The sequence below is a fragment of the Oreochromis niloticus genome, linkage group LG17, assembly GCF_001858045.2.
Source record: "Oreochromis niloticus isolate F11D_XX linkage group LG17, O_niloticus_UMD_NMBU, whole genome shotgun sequence".
NCBI classification, from domain to species: domain Eukaryota; kingdom Metazoa; phylum Chordata; class Actinopteri; order Cichliformes; family Cichlidae; genus Oreochromis; species Oreochromis niloticus.
Genome location: NC_031981.2, coordinates 28,624,243 through 28,643,052, shown reverse-complemented (window position 1 = coordinate 28,643,052; position 18,810 = coordinate 28,624,243).

The following is an 18,810-nucleotide window of genomic DNA, read 5'->3' as shown; positions in this document are numbered from 1 at the left end:
CACAATCCTGTATTCTAATTGGTGATCATTCGTCCAATGGGAGTACTTGCCTTTTAGAGTGTTTCAGTGATAACTCCATAATACATACAGCAGTGACACCTGTAGTATAACATGCAATTCCCCTTTGCTGTTTCTGTCCTGGTTGCTTCCTGCCATCTTTCTACTCCATTCTTATCATTTCTTTTTAGCCAGAGTAAGTTGGTGTTCCTCTGGGTAATCTCTACCACTGATATCATTGTCATTCGGCAGGTTTGTTTTCAAACTTTCGTCTTTTTCAACTGCCTAGTCAGTGACATGGCCACAAAGGCCCTGCAGAGATCTCCACTTTGCTGGACTGTGTTCTCCTGCACTTTTATGCTTTTTCAGCTGCTACTGTAGATCAGAGTACTCAAGCCTTTTTGTTTTACCAGTGCTGAGCTGAACCTTTGTGAGGCTAACCACAGAATCAGATCATGTCTCAGTCTGTAATGATTTCTGGTGGGAAGGTGTGCTTCAGGTCTCAATCTTTATCTTCCTATTTGATATGCAGCAGGCTGGACTCTTTTATTGCAATTGCCCTCTTTTGTAGATTTCCAGCTGACACATAGGTTGTGGTGTTAGAGCACTGGAGGTTGGAAAGCATTGTTAGAAGGCCTCCTCCGCTTTAGCTCTATGGCTTCTAGTTCTATTAATTCACATATAAAAAATATTTACTTTCTTTTACTTTTCTCCCTGAGTATTTGTCACAGTTGCAATAAAAGCTTTCTTTTTCTTCTTCTTTAAGGCTCCTCGATCTCCAAGAAAAAACTGTGGCTCTCAGTCATAGTGAGCATGGGTTCTTGGTTAAGATAAGATAAGATAAGATAAGATAAGATAAGATAACCTTTATTAGTCCCACACGTGGGAAATTTGTTTTGTCACAGCAGGAAGTGGACAGTGCAAAAGTTATATAGCAAAATTAGAATACAATAAGAATAGAATAGAATAGAATAAGAATACTGTACACAACTGTAAAGAATAGAATAAAATAAAATAAAATACTATATACAGTAGAATAAATAGAATAAAATATACAATAGGATAAAAATAGAATGCAAATGCTTTATACAACTGAGTAAAAAATACAACTTTTTCAGAAAAAGAGTATTGCACTTAGTGTTATTGCACATGTGTGTGTTTGATCAGTTGAAGTCTTTGTTGTGGAGTCTGACAGCAGTGGGGAGGAAAGACCTGCGAAGTCTCTCCGTCCCACACCGTGGGTGCCGCAGCCTGCCACTGAAGGAGCTGCTCAGGGCTGTCACAGTCTCCTGCATGGGGTGGGAGATGTTGTCCAACAGGGATGACAGCTTAGCCGCCATTCTCCTGTCACTCACCACCTCCACTAGGTCCAGAGGGCATCCTAGAACAGAGCTGGCCCTTCTGATCAGCCTGTTCAGTCTCTTCCTGTCCCCAGCAGAGATGCTGCCACCCCAGCAGACCACACCGTAAAAGATGGCTGAGGCCACCACAGAGTCATAGAAGGTCTTCAGGAGTGGGCCCTCTACTCCAAACGACCTGAGTCTCCGCAGCAGGTACAGCCTGCTCTGCCCTTTCCTGTAGATGAACACCAAGGTACCTGTAGCTGTCCACAGCCTCAATGTCCATACCTTGGATGTTCAGTGGTTGCAGTGGAGGATGCTTGTGCCTGCGGAAGTCTACCACCAGCTCCTTGGTTTTACTGGTGTTGATCTGGAGGTAGTTCAGCTGGCACCAGTCCACAAAGTCTTGAGTCAGTCCTCTGCAATAGTCGGCCTCATCACTGATGGGGACGACAAGGAGTACAGAGTCATCAGAGAACTTCTGCAGGAAGCACTGGGTGGAGTTGTGGGAGAAGTCTGCAGTGTAGATGGTGAAGAGGAACGGAGCCAGAACTGTTCCCTGTGGGGCCCCCGTACTGCAGACAACCCCGTCCGACACACAGCCCTGAGTCCTCACATACTGTGGTCGGTCGGTGAGGTAGTCCAGTATCCATGCTGTGAGGTGATGGTCCACTCCTGAGTTCTCTAGCTTGTCCTTCAGAACCGAGGGAAGAATAGTGTTGAAGGCACTGGAGAAATCAAAGAACATGATTCTCACAGTGCTCCCAGCGGTCTCCAGGTGAGCGAGGGAACGATGTAGGAGGTGAATGACGGCATCATCCGCTCCAATGCCAGGTTGGTAGGCAAACTGAAGTGGGTCCAGTGATGAGCTCACCAGGTGCCGAAGCTGAGCCAGGACCAGCTGCTCCAGGGTCTTCATCAGGTGGGATGTTAGAGCCACCGGCCTGTAGCTGTTGAGGTCCTTGGGGCGTGAAGTCTTTGGCACTGGTACAACACAGGAGGTTTTCCAGAGCTGTGGGACTCTCCCCAGCCTCAGGCTCAGGTTGAAGAGGTGCTCCATTACCCCACACAGTTGGTCCGCGCAGGACCTGACGACCCTTGAGCTGATGCCATCTGGACCCGCTGCTTTCTTGGCTTTAATCCTCCTCAGTTCCCTCCTAACCTGGGTGGTTGAGAAAGACCGGCTGGAGCCTTGTGTTGAGTCTGTATTGGATGCTGTTGTTGGGGGTGGGGAGGATTTTGCTGAAGCTGGTTCTCCATCTTCTGCCTGTAGCTGTCCTTCCCATTCCTTATCAGTCCCCTCAGCTCTCTCTGCACCCTTTTCAACTCCTCTTTGTCTTTGGATTTGAAGGCCCTCCTCTTCTGCTTGAGGACAGCTTTAATTTCTGGGGTAATCCAAGGTTTGTTGTTGGAGAAACACTGTACAGTCCTGGTAGGTACGGTGTTATCCACACAGAAATTAATATAATCAGTAATGCATGTAGTAAGGCTGTCGATGTCCTCTCCGTGGTCGTCACAGATCACCTCCCACACAGTCGACTCAAAACAATCCTTAAGAGCCTCCTCGCTCTCCTCCGACCATCTCTGCACTGTGCGGGTGGCTGGTGGCTCCCTGCGCACTAAGGGCTCATACACAGGGACAAGGTGCACCAGGTTGTGATCAGATCTGCCCAGGGGAGGGAGAGGTGATGAACTGTATGCCTCTTCTGCATTGGCATACAGTAAGTCCAGTGTTTTATTGTCTCTGGTTGGGCAGGTCACATACTGGGTGAAGGTGGGCAGTGTGGAGTCAAATGGCTGCAAGGTTTTGACCACAAACTAGTCACTGCTCGGTGACATTCGGGCCTGAAAAGAGACGCTACCGGTGGACTGCAGCGACAACTGCCAGCGAGCGCCAGCCAGACTCTGTCTGTCTGTCTCATCATGGTCACCTAAATGCACAATGGCAGATTTTGTAATAAAGCAGATCGCGCTAACATAATATGCACTGTTAGTTGATTATTTACGTGCCGCATTAACAGGAGATGACGTGCAAACGTTACCGCTGCTGCTGCTGGGTTGAGATTCACAAGTCCGGAGCGGAATTAAAGACATTCATTTAAGTTCATCGCGTGTTTTGTGAGCAAATGCTTTTGCATATTCGTAGTGTTTCCTCCCTTAATGAAATATCTACTTTCATTAAGGGAGGTATAAACAGTATAAACAAACAAACAGTATAAAGTATAAACAAACTCCTAAGCGTTTGAGCGCCGTGTTTCCTGCCAGGTACGCTCCGACGCTCCGCAACGTGGTGACGTCATTCGGGGCGACTGGAATCGATAAGGGAATCGTTTGCAAAACTGGCAAACGATTCCAAGGAATTGAAACAGTGGGAACCGGTTCTCAACAAGAACCGGTTTTCGATACCCATCCCTATTTACAGTGATGTGCCCAGGGTTACAGCATCTGTCATTCACAAACACTGCCAGTCCCCCTCCTTTCCTCTTACCGCTCGTCTCGTCCTGTCCGCTCGCAGCAGCTGGAATCCCGGTAGTGTCACACTCGTATCCGGAGTTAGCGATGTTAGCCACGACTCCGTTAGCATCATGATGCTACATTGCCGGTACTCCCTCTGTGACCAGGTTAGCGACGTGAGCTCATCCATCTTATTGGGCAAAGATCTTACGTTTCCAATAATTACAGAAGGAAGAGATGGTCGATAACGTCTCCTTCTCGGGCGACGACGCTCCTTCCCAGCACGACACCCCCGTCTTTTCTTCCGCAGCTCGCTGGGAATGTCGAGTCTGTCCGCCGGCAGTACCGCTGCAGGACGCAGCGCTAACAGCTGATCCTTACTGTAAACAAAGGATCCCTGCTCTGGGTCCCCAGACACGGGTGAAAAAAAGTAGAAAAAAACTGAGAAAAACGACCAGGACTAGCACAAAACGGTAGAACATGGTTGCAGAGTCTAATTACTAATACGTTAGTTATAAAAAAAATTACGAGGAGAAAAAAGATAAGAAAGAAAGAAACTCAGAATGTGCAGAGCTGCTGTAACAGGCTGCCGCACACGGGGGGCACCGGAAGTTTGACCAGTTCTTTTCTTCTTAATTACAGTCTGGCTGAGTAGCCAGCCTTTATAATGGTCCTGATGGTTCCAAAGGTCCTACTTTTGACAATGAAAGAGGGTACCACACTTCAGGATTTTTTCAGTTGCACCAGAAATCTTCTTGCATTCTTCACAAGATTGAATTAATCCTATCTCAAGTGTCTAAAAACAACTGTACTGACCTCATGGCTTGTGTGGCTTTCCTAATCATGCCAATGAACTTTACTAGACTTTGCTAGGCACATGTGGATTCCCATCACCTTGTAAAAGCATTTCAAAGGCCACAGGCTGAAGGTATCCATTCTGTTAGTGTTATAACCTAAATGTTTATAAAAAGGATATTTCAGTAAAATACAAACAAAAAACCCTGTTTTGGTAGTACTACAAAGGGGTTTTTGTTTCAATCTTATTTAGCCTTTCTTAACAAAATCCATTTTACACATGAACTGTCCTAGTCATTTTCTGCAGCTGCTACATATAAGAATGCAGAATCACATGACGTTATACAGGCTCTAACCTACCAGCTCTCTTGTACAAATTCCAGTGTACATTTGATCCCATGTCAATGGGGCAGGTAATTTTCAGAGATTTCACAATGACTGCCTCCTGCACACTCTACCCAGACTCTACCCATCTCCGAAGCCAAACAGTTTTCCAGTACAGAGAATGTGTCTAGCACAGACAACCTCCTGCTATGCACTGCATGTGAGAAAGAGCAATTCCCGACCTCCTCCAGACATTGTGTAGAGTTTATGTGAAAATGTAAAAATATGAAAATGTTGAATATCTGTAAAAACTTTTTGTATGTACTGTAAGAAAAACCCCCACATCTGGCTGCTGTTTATTCCTAATAATATGACCTGTTAATTAATATGAACCATTTTAGTAGTCTACAGTGAAGGTAGTTTTTAGCAACATCAACCATTAGTTTTAAGTCTGACATTTTGGGGGAAGGAAAACCATTATCAGCTCCAATGGGCTTTACTTGTCAAAATTAATCAGTGTTTGTATGTGGCACATTGAAACCACTGAGTTTTTTGTCTCTGGAAATGTACTGACTTACTCTATGTGAGAGCTCAAATTGAATTTGTATTTCCAACTTGCCTGTTAGCTTTGCCAAAATGTCAATGGATCCCTCAAACTGTTCTCCAATAATGGAAGTCAGTACCATGATTGCATGAAGGAGAACTGAGTGGTTAAACCCACTTTTCCTCTGAGCACATTTACAGTATTTATAAAGTGCTTGGGAAACTTTAAACCTTATTCAAACCACACTCAAGACAGCAAGCAATCATGGTCCAAATAGAACCAGAAACCAGAAAGTTAGTTCCTAAAGCATGACAAATCTCTGTAATATCTACTGGTGTGACTAGGAAATCTACCTTATAACTGAGAATCTGTCAAGGAGCAAACTCAAACCACCTCTTGCTGGGGATTGCTTGGTTTGACATGATTTATACTGTGAAGAGGGAAAGTGAAATGTAGAGAAAGCAGGACATTTAACAGAGACACACCGAGAGACAGGGGAAAATAAATCTACAACACAACCAAAACAGTTGGTAAAGGGAATGAAGTCCAGTCATAATAAAAAGAAAGAAAATCAGAGGCAGAGAAGAAAATTCTACCAGTCATTCCTCAACAATGTTAAATAATCCCCAGATTTAGAAAAAGAGATTAATCTAGATTAATCAGCTTTCTGTAGGAGACTGAAAGACATAGTTTCCACATGTTCTAAAATTTCTTTTCATTTTTTCTCTATTAAATTAGGGGTTGTTTTCATATTTGCCTTCATTCTGATTTTGGTTTTCCATATACAGTACTGTCACAATTGTAGTCAAAAGTTTACTTACACTTGGTCATCAATAGAAAGTCATTGCAAGTTTGGGCTCTGAATGGAATAGAAAAATTGAATCGAGAATTTATTCAATTTTCTTTATATAACACCAAATCACAACAACAGTCACTTCAAATTGCTTTATATTGTAAGGTAAATACCCTGCAATAATGCAGAGAAACCCCCAACAATCAGACGAGCCCATATGAGCAAGCACTTGGCAACAATTGAAAGGTAGCTTTCAATTGTTCTTTTTCCAAGGCTGAATGAACCTTTTTGTTTACTTTTTTTCTAATCAACAGAGGTTCAAAAGTATATTTAGAGGGTCGACAGTATGCATACACACACTAATATTTGGTTAAATATTGTCCCAACTTGCTTAATCTTTAAGCAAGTTGTAACAGTCTGGCTGGAGTATATTTAAAGTGGTTGGTGTCTTGATATGGATTTGGCTTTTAATTTTAGTCCAGAAACAGGGTTGAGGTCAGGGTTTTGGGAAGGTTAAAACATTAACCAAACCAGTTTTGATTTGTGCTCAGGGTCATTTTCCCACAGGAACACCCAATTGTGCCACTCTTGATTTCAGGTGACAATGAAGAACTTGGACCTAGCCTTCCTTCTTCATCATTCCACAAGAGCAAAATGACCACAGACGATGCTGCTGCTGCCACTTCCTACAGTTAGTTCAGTGTTCTTAAGTTTGAAAGCCATAACTCTGCTCTAACTCTACCATAACATGCCTCCTGTCATTCTGTCTAAATAGCTAAACCTTTGTCTTGTGTGACCATAAAATGTTTTTCTACACACATTTGGCTTGTCCATGTGGGCAGGTGCAAATTCCAGTCATGTCTGAAGTTGATAATATTCTTTTTTGGTAACACATCAGAATAACTTTATGTATAACTCTTTTAAGTAGTGATCTTGGAATCAAAAGTTCTTTAGACATGCCTTCATTAATCTTGTGGAATGGACTTCCCAAAACCCTGACCTCAACCCTATTGAAAGTTTGCGGTTATGTACCAGGAAACCAACCACTGACTAAACTTCCTAGAAGAACTGGCAGAGTTTATTGAAAAATATCCAGCCAGAATTAGTTTTTAAAAATTAATTGATTAATTTGACAGCAGACAGACAAACAGTTTCTTGGCTCTTTCCTTATCATTTCACAAGAAATGAGACAGACATAATGTTGACATGAAGTTTAAAGCTCAATAAAATCAGAGACAAAGAAAAAAACTTCAGGAGTGGTCAAGAAACTGACACAAGTTGAGGAACAATGAATACACTGGCCAGCTCAGCAAAGCCTGGAATACAACTGAAGACAACTAAGGTGGGTGATGACAGAATATTTTCCAAGGTTAAGAAAAACAAACCAAGTCAGAAACAATTTTGAGGTGGTAAATGTATCACTGTCAAAGTCTGCATTGAGTGGAAATAAAAAGGGTTTACAGCTAGGTGCAATCAATAAGAATGGCCAGAGAATATCTGAGAAAGCCTGCTCACTTCTGTAGGAAAAAATAAACAGTTGAAATTAAAAGTATACCACATTATCTGTAAAACATTGTCGAGGTAATGTTATGGCATATTATGTATCACTGCCAGTGGAACCGGAGCACTAGTCTTTATTGATGATGTGACTGCTGATAGAACTAGCAGAATGAATTCTGAAGTGTACAGGGCTATAATCTCTGCTCTGATTCAGCCAACTGATACTGAGTCAAAGTAGAGTGCAAAACAATCTAAAATGTTCTTGAAGTAAACAAATGGAAGTTTCCTAAATGACCAAGTCAGCCACCTGAGCCCAAAAGAGCATGGTTTCCAATTACTGAAGACAAGCAAGCTGCAACTAATGGCCGTTGTTGTAAAAACCTGGCAAATCATGTCAAGGGAAACACAGGATTTGTCCTTGGCTTCTAGACTTTCAGCAGTCTTGGCTGCAAAGTATTTGATGCAAAAATGAAAAACAAACACTAAATTTTGGATTTTGTTGTTTTTCAAATTCACTTTGAGCCTCTAAGAATGAGGAAGTGCAAATAACAATGTACTCATACAAGCTCGAATCATAAGGAAATACCAGAAAGTTTATTCAGTTCACTCATGCAAGTGATTGAAGAAGTATTTTTAATTTGAATGAGTGGTAAAAAACGTTTCACACACTGAAAACACTATATCTAGATAGACTTGGTTTTTCACAGCTATTTTTATACACACAATCAATGCAAAGTTTTTGTAAAAATACTTGACCCAAAGCTCAAAGTTTTGCACTACAGTGACATGGTGTCCTTGCCTCCACTGTAGAGATTCATGAATCATGGAGTGGCAATGTGAAAGTTAGCTTCAGTCCATGGTTAGCTTCAAAACCTAATCTAGTGTGACTAGCTTCCAGGGATAATATACATATTTTGCTGACCTCAAAGGCAACAACTCATGATCAGTTGGAAGTAATGACATTACTAATTACTGAAGTACAGACTTTGAGTGAGGAACTATTTGGTTGTTAGAGCCTGATGAAGCTACATAGCAGATTGGTGTCTCCAACAATTGTAGGAAGTAGGACAGGACCCCTGGAGTTTGGGCGCTGGTTGTAGTGGCAGCAGATGGCTGATAGAGGCTTGGACAAGACTTTCTCAGGAAAAAGGCGTAAACTGGGAGGAAGACAGTTGCACGATGAGAGTTTGAAAGGCAAAATGACCTAATAGTATTGAGTTAAAAACAAAAAAAAAATCAAAGAACACTTAACACCTAAGTCCAATTGGAAAGATCTGGGAAAGCTAATGTACCTGCCCTGATATAGGTTTTGCTCTACATTTGTTGAATATATACAGTACATTTGCCTTTTTATTTTATGTGACTGCCATGTACTCGCTCTGCCATGTTTGTATTGTCCTCCAGCTCAGATAATCTAATTTACATATATAGATCTGATTGAGCCCATCAGATAAACCATGGCTGTGCATTTTTGCATGAACACTGATTATGTTGTAAGCTGTCGTTTTTGGTGTTTTTTAAAAATGATTCTTTTTCCAATCAAATACATCAGATGTATACAAAAGGAAAAAGATACAGCTTTCAGTTTAAGTTTCTATCACCCCTTTTTCCAAAAAAAGAGGAAAAAACAAACAAACACAGCAAACATTAAATTTAACTTTTAAATTATGAAAAGGGGCAAAAAGCCCCTGAATAATTTATACATATTTCTTTTATATTGACTCCAATGACCCTGTATAATTTCATTGCTGTTTGGCAGACAAACTACAGCCAGAAGGCCTATAAGTGACCCTCTCTTCCCTTTCCTCTTTTCCACTTCACCACCGGCATGTCTGACCAGAGATTGGTAGACAAGTGGCTGTTCCTGAGAGAGAATGAGTCCCATGACCTCAGTGGAAGGGTGAATGCTCAGTCTCAATTCACCTACGGTCTGTTTCAGGCTTATTACACAGTAATCTCCAGAAGTTTCCTCCTGCTGGGAATAGCCTCGCCAGCATTTTTAGCAGCAGTGCTCTGTAAAGGAGGAGAGGAAGTTTAGACTATCCTCTTTACTGTGATTTATTACCCCCCACGCTCGAGGTTTGCTCCTGTGTTACATTTGTTTGTCTTTCCAGCAGTTCTTCCTCTCTGTTTTGCGTCTTTGTTGGAGGATAATCTTTATTCATTTGAAGTCATGATGAGGAGATAGCAGGTTTGTTATCAAATAAAATTCTGTGAGGGAGGGACTAGTTGCTGTTGTGATGTACTGTATAGATTTCTCCTGGTGTGTGTGTGTGTGTGTGTGTGTGTGTGTGTGTGTGTGAGTGACAAGAGATTGAAAGTGAGAGAGTTCAAATCCCACATACTCAAGACTTCTGTTTTCCAAACAGAGAGGGCACAGCAGGACAATTGTTTTCTGTCAAAGCGACAAACACAGACTATGCATCTAGAATTTCTGATTATCACTTTCTGGGAAGAAAAAAAATATGGATGAACCCCTATGAATAATAATTTGAAACTGTTTCATGGTGGCCCAACTTCATGACTGGAACAGATTCTCAGCTCAAAACAGTCCGGTCAAGGTAAATTATAAAGGATATTGGAATTACAGCAGGTGCCATAACTGTCATTATATTTTTCTCTCGCACCCTGAACTCTGCTGTGCGGAAGATGATTAATATGTGTTTGTTTTCATAATAACTGGTATGGGAAAAAAAACAGAGTAAGCAGTCATAAATTTGTTATGGACACACTGCTATATCGATGTTTGTATATGGATGCACTTCCTGCTAGTCTTTACTATTTCACGGGTTGCTGGTGGCAGTTAGTTACATAATAAAAGTGTAGATGTGCTTCACAGATTCTATCTAGAGCTAAAAGAAGAAAATGCATGTGTCAAGTGTAGTGTACCTCCCCCTTTTATCTCACTTCTATTTGGTTGCATACTGTATAGAGAGGTTAGCAGCAGCAACTCTGCCATCTGTAGATATGTCAATGATAATTAAACTCATACTAAAATTGCTGTCAGGGGTATTTCAATGTATCACTAACTCCTGCCCTCACTTCTGATTACAGTAATTTCTCTTATACTCTGATACAATAACACATTTACAGAAGCCTGTTTAACACAACTATATGAATTCTCCACTGGCAAATGAAAGCAGTTGTACCTTTAATGATGGGGATCATTTGTGGATCTCTGTTTCTTTGACATCAGTGGGACAGTAATTCATAAATAAGCGTGTCATGTGACACAGGAAATTTCAGTTTAGGTACAGAGATGTAAAAGGGGCATGAATCAGTTTTTCTTATATTTAAATTGTGGTTTGGCTTCATATGTGGAGTTCACAGACACTGAAAAGCCTCGTTTTTATAGAAATTCAAAAAAGCAAAGGCAATTTGTTTTTCAATATTAAAATTCATTTAGTGAAAAAGTGTACTTCACTTTGCGTCAGACATATTCAGCATATAGAATATGTCACCTTTTTTATATTGTACATCTCTGGACATTTATTGATGTTTTGGTTATACAAATAAGATCACCATGTTTGGGCTAAAACTGTGCTGTATCTAGATTTCACATATATTTACTGTCAAAAAACTATAAATCTACTATTTGTTTTAGCATTATATACATTATATACAGTATATACACTGTACTATTTAACATGAAAACATCAACGCTGTTTATGTCATTTATATCTGAAACTATGAACCATAAACTGCATTGAACCTTTTACCCTGAGATGTCATGGCTGTATCAGACCTCTCGATGGTGACATTCCAAGGGTCAGCATCATGCTTGGTAACCAGTGGCAATGGCAGCAAATGACAAAATGAAAAATAGCTGTTTATTTGTGATTTCCAAACAATGAGCTTGTAATGAGACGTACTCAAGGCTGAAGTAACCTGTTGGTCATACGATTTCATCTGGCCTCCCCCTTCTCTATGTTTTTGATGTGGAGATTGAGACTAATGTCAAAAGATGAAAAAAAATATTGAAAATAATATTTTTGACACACCTACAATAAATATTTTATTGGGAATATTATTTAAGATATTAAGCCTGTTACACAGTAAGTCCATCAAAAAAAGTGGGCAGAGTGTAAGTGTGTCACTAAATGAGTGTTTCACACTCAGCAATGCAGTGGCTGTGGCATTTTATTAATAACATGACTAAGTTAGATGACAGCCATCAGATGAGCTAATTAAAATTGCTCAGTGAAAAACACTGTGATTTTAAAACTGATGCTGCACACACTTTGGTTTTGGAATGATCACTATGATTACAGACAAACTGCAAGTAAAATAGAAGATATGGTTGGTTTGAGAAAATAAGGGCTGACTCTACCTATCAAGTCTCAAAGTCCTTCAAAGCAAAAGACCTTGAATATTTGAATTATTTGTAAACCTATCCATCTACTGTGACCTCCTTCTTGAGACTTTTTATACTGTAGCAGTATAACAGTGTTACATCTCTCCACAGCAATATGAAAAAAATAAAAGAAAATAAAAATTGGCTATCAGAGCAAAAAGGGCTTTTACGGTGCCCACTGATGTCCTTCAGTTTTTCCAACAATGACACATAGTCAATGAAAAAAAACTGGCTATGTGCCAAATGATGTTTGGTTGAACCCCCTAGACTTGCTGTCACCATGACGGATTTTGGTCTGTCTTTCTTGATGAACGGTGGGTGGACTATGATGAATATATGCAGCTTCTCAGGCATGACTTTGCAGAGATCATGAAAATAATTTAGATGTTTGCTATTAAACAACAGCATAGACAACATGAAGTCGGCTACATAAAGTTAAGGTGTTGCATCGTTTAGTATTAGAACGTCTTACTGGGTAGACTGATGTTAAGGAAAACCTCACTGACTGGTGTGAAAACCACTTTTAGGAACATCCACCCTTCCATCCATCCATTCATCCATCCATTATATAGCCAGTCCTAAGTTGAGGGCATGGTACATATATCTTTGCACTTTGGAGAGACTGTTCCAAATAATTTGCCTCCTTTCCTTTGTTTCCACAGTTCCTGGAGCTGAAGGCTGATGACTGATGAACATACAGAAAGTCATCCTCGTGTACCATTTCGTTTTCCAGTTGGTGAATTGAAGACTAATCAGAGTAACAGAAATTATCTTTTGGTTGTCTCTAAACAACTGTGATGTGTAAACTATCTGTGTTAACTGTTAGTTGTTAACTGTATAGCCCTCACTTTAAGGTTTTTCCACATCTCACAAAAAATTGCTATAGCAATCACAGCGGGAAATTTTGTATTACCTGGGGCATTCAATACAGGTATCATAGATATTTGTATCCTGAGGCATATGAACGCTTTAATATGTCAAGGCATTATGGTATCTAGTAGCTCCATGTGTTAATGCTACAGTCAAGCAGTTACGCATGGGAAATGGGATTGCACCCTAAATGTTAAATCCATCTGAAAACCTCACTTTGCTTTACTTAAAGGCATTTCACACATCATTCTTGTAAACAGGGCTGCAGAAGAGGAGGGGAACTTAACAACTGATTCAGAGGCCCAGAGCTGGATTATAGATATCTGGTGTTTCAGGACCCTGTCTGAGCTGTTGTCACGGGGCCTATAATTTGTAACAGAACTTCTGCATGCAGACAGATTACCCTATATGGCCTCTCTGTTAAATTTCCATTGTTGCTACAGGTTTGTTCATATTTTCTGCATCTCTGTATATCACTGCAGCAGTGATTTTCTATATTTCCTGAAAAAAAATGCTTAAAAGGAAATCCCAGAAACCAAAAGTTTTAATCTTAACACTTAGGTTAAAAGAGCAGTCCAGAAATCAAGAGAGTTGCTTACCACAAAAGAAGCCAAGCATCTCACTTAGATGGCTGCTGGGTGGCATTACATTCGGTTTAGCAGAGTTAACTTTCGGTTAAGATTTTTCTTTTTTCTGCCCCATCTGGAATGGATTACTCTCGAAATCACTGCTGAACATGCATAACACAGAGAAAAGAGTCATTCTGATTCAGTTCTGTAGCTGTTCAGACTGTCAAACCCAATGCACTCTTCAAACTTTATTTATCTGGTGCATACATATTTTAGTATTGCATCATTGTTTACATTTAAACATTGCTCAGTCAGCGAAACAGAAAAAAATGCGCCTCTAATGGACTGCAAAATGCAAGGTAGATAAGATCGAATACACAATATGACAGCATGAAAATATGTGCCATTTCAATGAATACAGAATTTAAAGTTTCATAGCAAAGTATGTAAGAGTGGCTGAAGTTCACAAATGTTGACTGGGCTATCAGACTACAAGAGGAACGAAGGAAATCGCAGAGATACGGCAAAACTAAAGCAAACAGCCCAGGGGCCCGTGTCATGGTCACTGACTCATTATAGTTTTTGTCAAGCAAGTATTTAGTTTAGCACCACAGAGAGAAGAACTCTGCCCTGCACTGCTTTTGTCATTGCTACTGATGATTCTTTATAAAGTTCAGACTGCAAAGTTCCAGTTGAAACAAGGGCCATTCTCTCACGTTTTGACTCTGGTCTCATACACCATGTACCACTCAAGTATGCATGACTGATAAGGACTCTTTAACAGCTAAATGGATTACTGTTACCAAGGACACTGTAACCTCAGTGAAGGATCAGGAGGAAATTGCTAACAATTTCTGCACATGCTGTTCGCTGAATCACAAGCAATGCTTCAAAGGAATCCAGCCATAACAGTGACCAGTGAAGAGATTATGTCAGTACACATGATGAATTTGATGATAAATATTATGACCTAGACTAATGGCTAATAAAACACCATGATCAGTTATTCCATGTAAATCAATTCCAAGAAATTTCTCTCCTGGATGCCTGTGAAACCATGCAAATATTTACATTCATAGTATGAAAGACACAAAATGGCTTGAAATCTGATGCTTTAAAAGTGAAATATTTTCTCTGTATATTCCTCATAACCTTTTAATGCTGTAAATCCTGAACCATGAAATAATGGCCAAATAAATCAAAAGTCTGGAAACAGGAATTTTAACTCGATGTTATTTGAACCCTTGGACAATTAAAAAAAAATAATTTTTGTGAAATCTATTGCTTAACAAAATGTTGTGCATTTTTTCGGGGTTTTTTGGAGTAAAAAGAAAATTTAACTGGGCCACACTGGGTCTATGTCACAGAACTGCAAAAACACAAAATGGTTTTATGTGTTTTTGAATGAAAAAGTTGTAACTGTTGAAAAAGTTGAAAACAAAACAAACACTTTTTCTAATTGAAAAAGTCTTTTTTGACTAATATTATATGGACATGTGGTACAGTTGGCTGTTTAAACCAAGCTTTTTCGTCTGAAAGTCTAATTTTATGTACAGGTTGATACTGGCCTCATTTTCATTTTTTTTAATATCTAACAGATATAAAGTGTAATTCCAAAAATCAGCATTTGGTTACATTTTAAAATGTAGGCGCAAATACAACAAATGAAGTACTCAGAATAAAATAATTTACATGGTGAGGAAAATCCTCTTTTATGACTGTGCAGCAAATCACGAATGCTCTCCAGTGTGTATAAAGACTTTATGCACATAACCATAGAAAGCTCGCTACAAGATGTAAATCCCTGGCAAGCCTCAAAAACTGTAAGGCCGGGTTATATAAGAAGTACATCACTGCACTGAATTTCCATGGACTGGTGAAGCAAAAATAGCCTGTAATGAAAATGTAGCCAAAAGGAGTTTAAAAAAAATTCATGCTCATTCACTCTTCGGTGCAATGAAACTAGTTATTGGTAATTTGTATATGATGCCAGCAAGAAGCAACGTGGCTGAAAAGTTGTTGCCAAAAGATGTGGTTTTCTTTTATAATAAATAGGTGCATATTGTTACTGGGAGAGATCACTTGATCTAAAATTGAATGAAAAGTAATACCTTTGTTCATGTCTGGCTTGAAGACAAAAGAGACCATACAAAAAGCAAAGCAATAGCCATTTATTGGAGACTCAGTGCCACGCCTCGAAAGTTTGAATTGCAATTTCAGACGGTGGGGTTTAGAGTCTCCTGCACTCCAAATAACTGTTCCAGGAAAGACCTTTTTGTTTCTTTCAGCTTACGCCTTTACATCAAATGAGCAATATCTACGAGGAGACAAAAGAGGGAAGCAGATATTGTGACTAAAAGGAATGAAAAGCAAGGAAGCCTCTGGGTTGCAACAGAAGACTTTGGGAGATCTGTGCTGCTGTTAATTGTGTGAAATGGGCAAAAGAAAGCACCAAGAACAAAAAGAAAACATTATGTCACTGTAGGCTTCTTTGGAAAATGTTGTAAGATGCCAGAAGAATACATGCAGTAATATGTTGTTTTGCTTTACTAATAAGTTATGCCACGTTTTTTTGTCAAGCCTAATTACAACGATTTGACAATGAACTGCTTTAATCAAGTGTGAAGCGGGCAACTTCTATCAACAAGCTGTCACTCTTGCGGTTGTAAAATGTGACTCTGATATAATTAAATACAATGAAAGTTGTCAGCTATTTTTAAGAGGGCACGCTGCACGTCCCCAATCTGTTGCCATTTTGCCTTTCCACGACGAAACATATCCCATTTGTCACATACATACCTCTGGGTGTGATGGAGGACTCAGATGTGCATACTATTATTGCCTCTTACTGACAATGCCTAGTCATATGCATGCAATTCACTGAGGTCACCTTTCAAGGCCTCTTGGAGTTATTGCCGGAGGTCATACGGCATGCATGACGGCTTGAAAGCACGTCAACCAAGGGGCAAATTATTAAATTTATGTGGTGGGGTTAGGAAAATGACTTGAAAAACACGGGTTTGCTTTTAGTGTAATGCCTTGGGTTAGGAACTTTGCAGCTTCTGAATACTTTGAACAAATCAGAGGAAATGTCTGTTAGAGGGAGATGGAAATGTTGCACCAGATTCTTTGCATTTCAAAAGAATCTGCTCTAGAAAAAGAATTTAGAACAATGAGGTATGATTAAAACACTGACATTCAATATCTTTACTGACAGTTTACAAAGCTGAATAGTATAAAAGAGGCCACTCTCGAGAATCCACAGAAAATTGCTACTATTACTACTCTGCTGCTACAGTTTTTTTTAGCTTCTTTTAGCTCATTATTCTAGTTTCTGTTGCTGTCTGTGCTCTCATTTCTCTCATGTCTTCTCATTGAAGCTGAGTTCACCTTCCTGATGTGCAGTAACAATCGCCTACATTAATGACCATATTGGGGAAAAACTAATATAGCAAATATACTGTTCAATATTTAAGGCTTCTAGAAGAACTCTCCAAATGTATGCTACTGGCTGCTTAGGCAACTTACTTATAAGTGCTACAAAAGGCCAATTACTGTATCTCTTATTGTCTACTATTAGAAAATATGGATTTGCTATTTTTAATGATATATGTGGAGCATTGCTGTGCCCATAAATTCATTCGCTGTTATTGTTTTTTTTTTTTCCCCCACAGGTTGGAACCTGGAATATACGTTTAAAAGTATTTATTTACAACTCAAGCAATAAGGAACTGGTCTTATGCAAACAGGAGTGGCAGCAATAGTAGGGCCCAAGGAGGATGTGCAGAAAGGGAGGGAGACAGTTAATGGCAGCCAGTGCTAAAGGATGTTTATGATGAACGTTGTCACAGTCTCTGTAATCTTAATTGTCCAGGCAGGACGTTGAACTGAGAGAGGGGGTTGATGGTGGGCAGGCTAGGCTCAGAGACGGAGAGAAGGTGACTCTAAGGAGAATCAGCAGGCAGGCAGGTGGGTTCCAGCTAAGTCTGTGTTTCCAAGGAGAGCGTCACACATGGAAGGTGTGGCAGTGCTGGTCCAGCTGTGGCTGTATAACTCCAGAGATGGCTGCAGGTAGGTTTCTTCAAACAGAGAGGCAGGGACTCTGGAGAGTTACTAGCATATAGGAGACAGAAATTATTTAGCAAACATAAGCAGTCTCAGTCACACAAGACTGGCTGAATTCCCACTAAAGCTGTTAAGTTGACGACGATCTGGCGGGGTAATTAAGAATCAGCCAATCCTTGAGTACCTCATACTGATTAGGGAGATGTGCTACAGGTGTGCAGGAGCAAGCCTAGGAAAAAACAGTTCTGCCTACCTCTCTACCAGAGAGCGAGGATAGTAAGAGACAAAGAGCCAGGGCAATAGCAAGAGAAGTGAATCCCAGATTGTAACAGTTGTGTTTCTCCTTATATGTCTAATTTAAAGCATTTCATTAGGGTTATATTGACTGACCTTGCAAAGCAGAAGACCACTTTTACCAACTGAGGTCATGACAAATCACCAATTTTCACAAAATACTGTGAAAAATCTGAAAAACAGACATTTTTCTCAAGTCATTGTGTTAAATTGTCATAATCCTCGTGGTCTTTTTAAGACCACCAGCTCTAATTTAAATGTACCCCAGTCTACCACCCTGGAAGGCTCTGTTGACAGATGTAATCAGTTCCACTATTTTTTTGTAAACAAGGTGGAGTCTATCAGGTCAGCAATAATACCTCCTACATGTGAGCCATCCATGTTTAGTTCAGTTGCCTTACACCAGTTTGAACCTGTCTCAATTACACTTCTTAATGAGATGGTTAGGCAAATTAAACCTTCAGGTTCTCCTGTGGATGTTTTCCCTTCATGGCTCTTTAAAGTGGTTTTTCCCTCAATTGGAACTTATTATAAATAGCAATATTTCTTCCAGTGTGGTTCCTGATGGTTTCAATTATAAACCCTCAAATTCTAGACCTATTTCAAAACTTCCATTCCTTTCAAAGTTAATGGAAAAAATAGTTTTTCCCCAGCTGAATACGTTTTTAGATACTAACAGTATTATGGAGGTTTTTCAGTCTGGTTTTAAACATCTACATTCCACTGAAACAGCACTTCTTTTTAGCAAATGATTCTGGAAACTCTTACTGCAGCATTTGATACTGTTGACCACAGTATTCTTATCTCCCGTTTGGAACACTGGGTTGGTGTTAAAGGTGCAGCACTGGATTGGCTTCGTTCATATTTGAGTGGCAGAACGTTTAGTGTTAATGTTGAAAATTTTGAGTCCA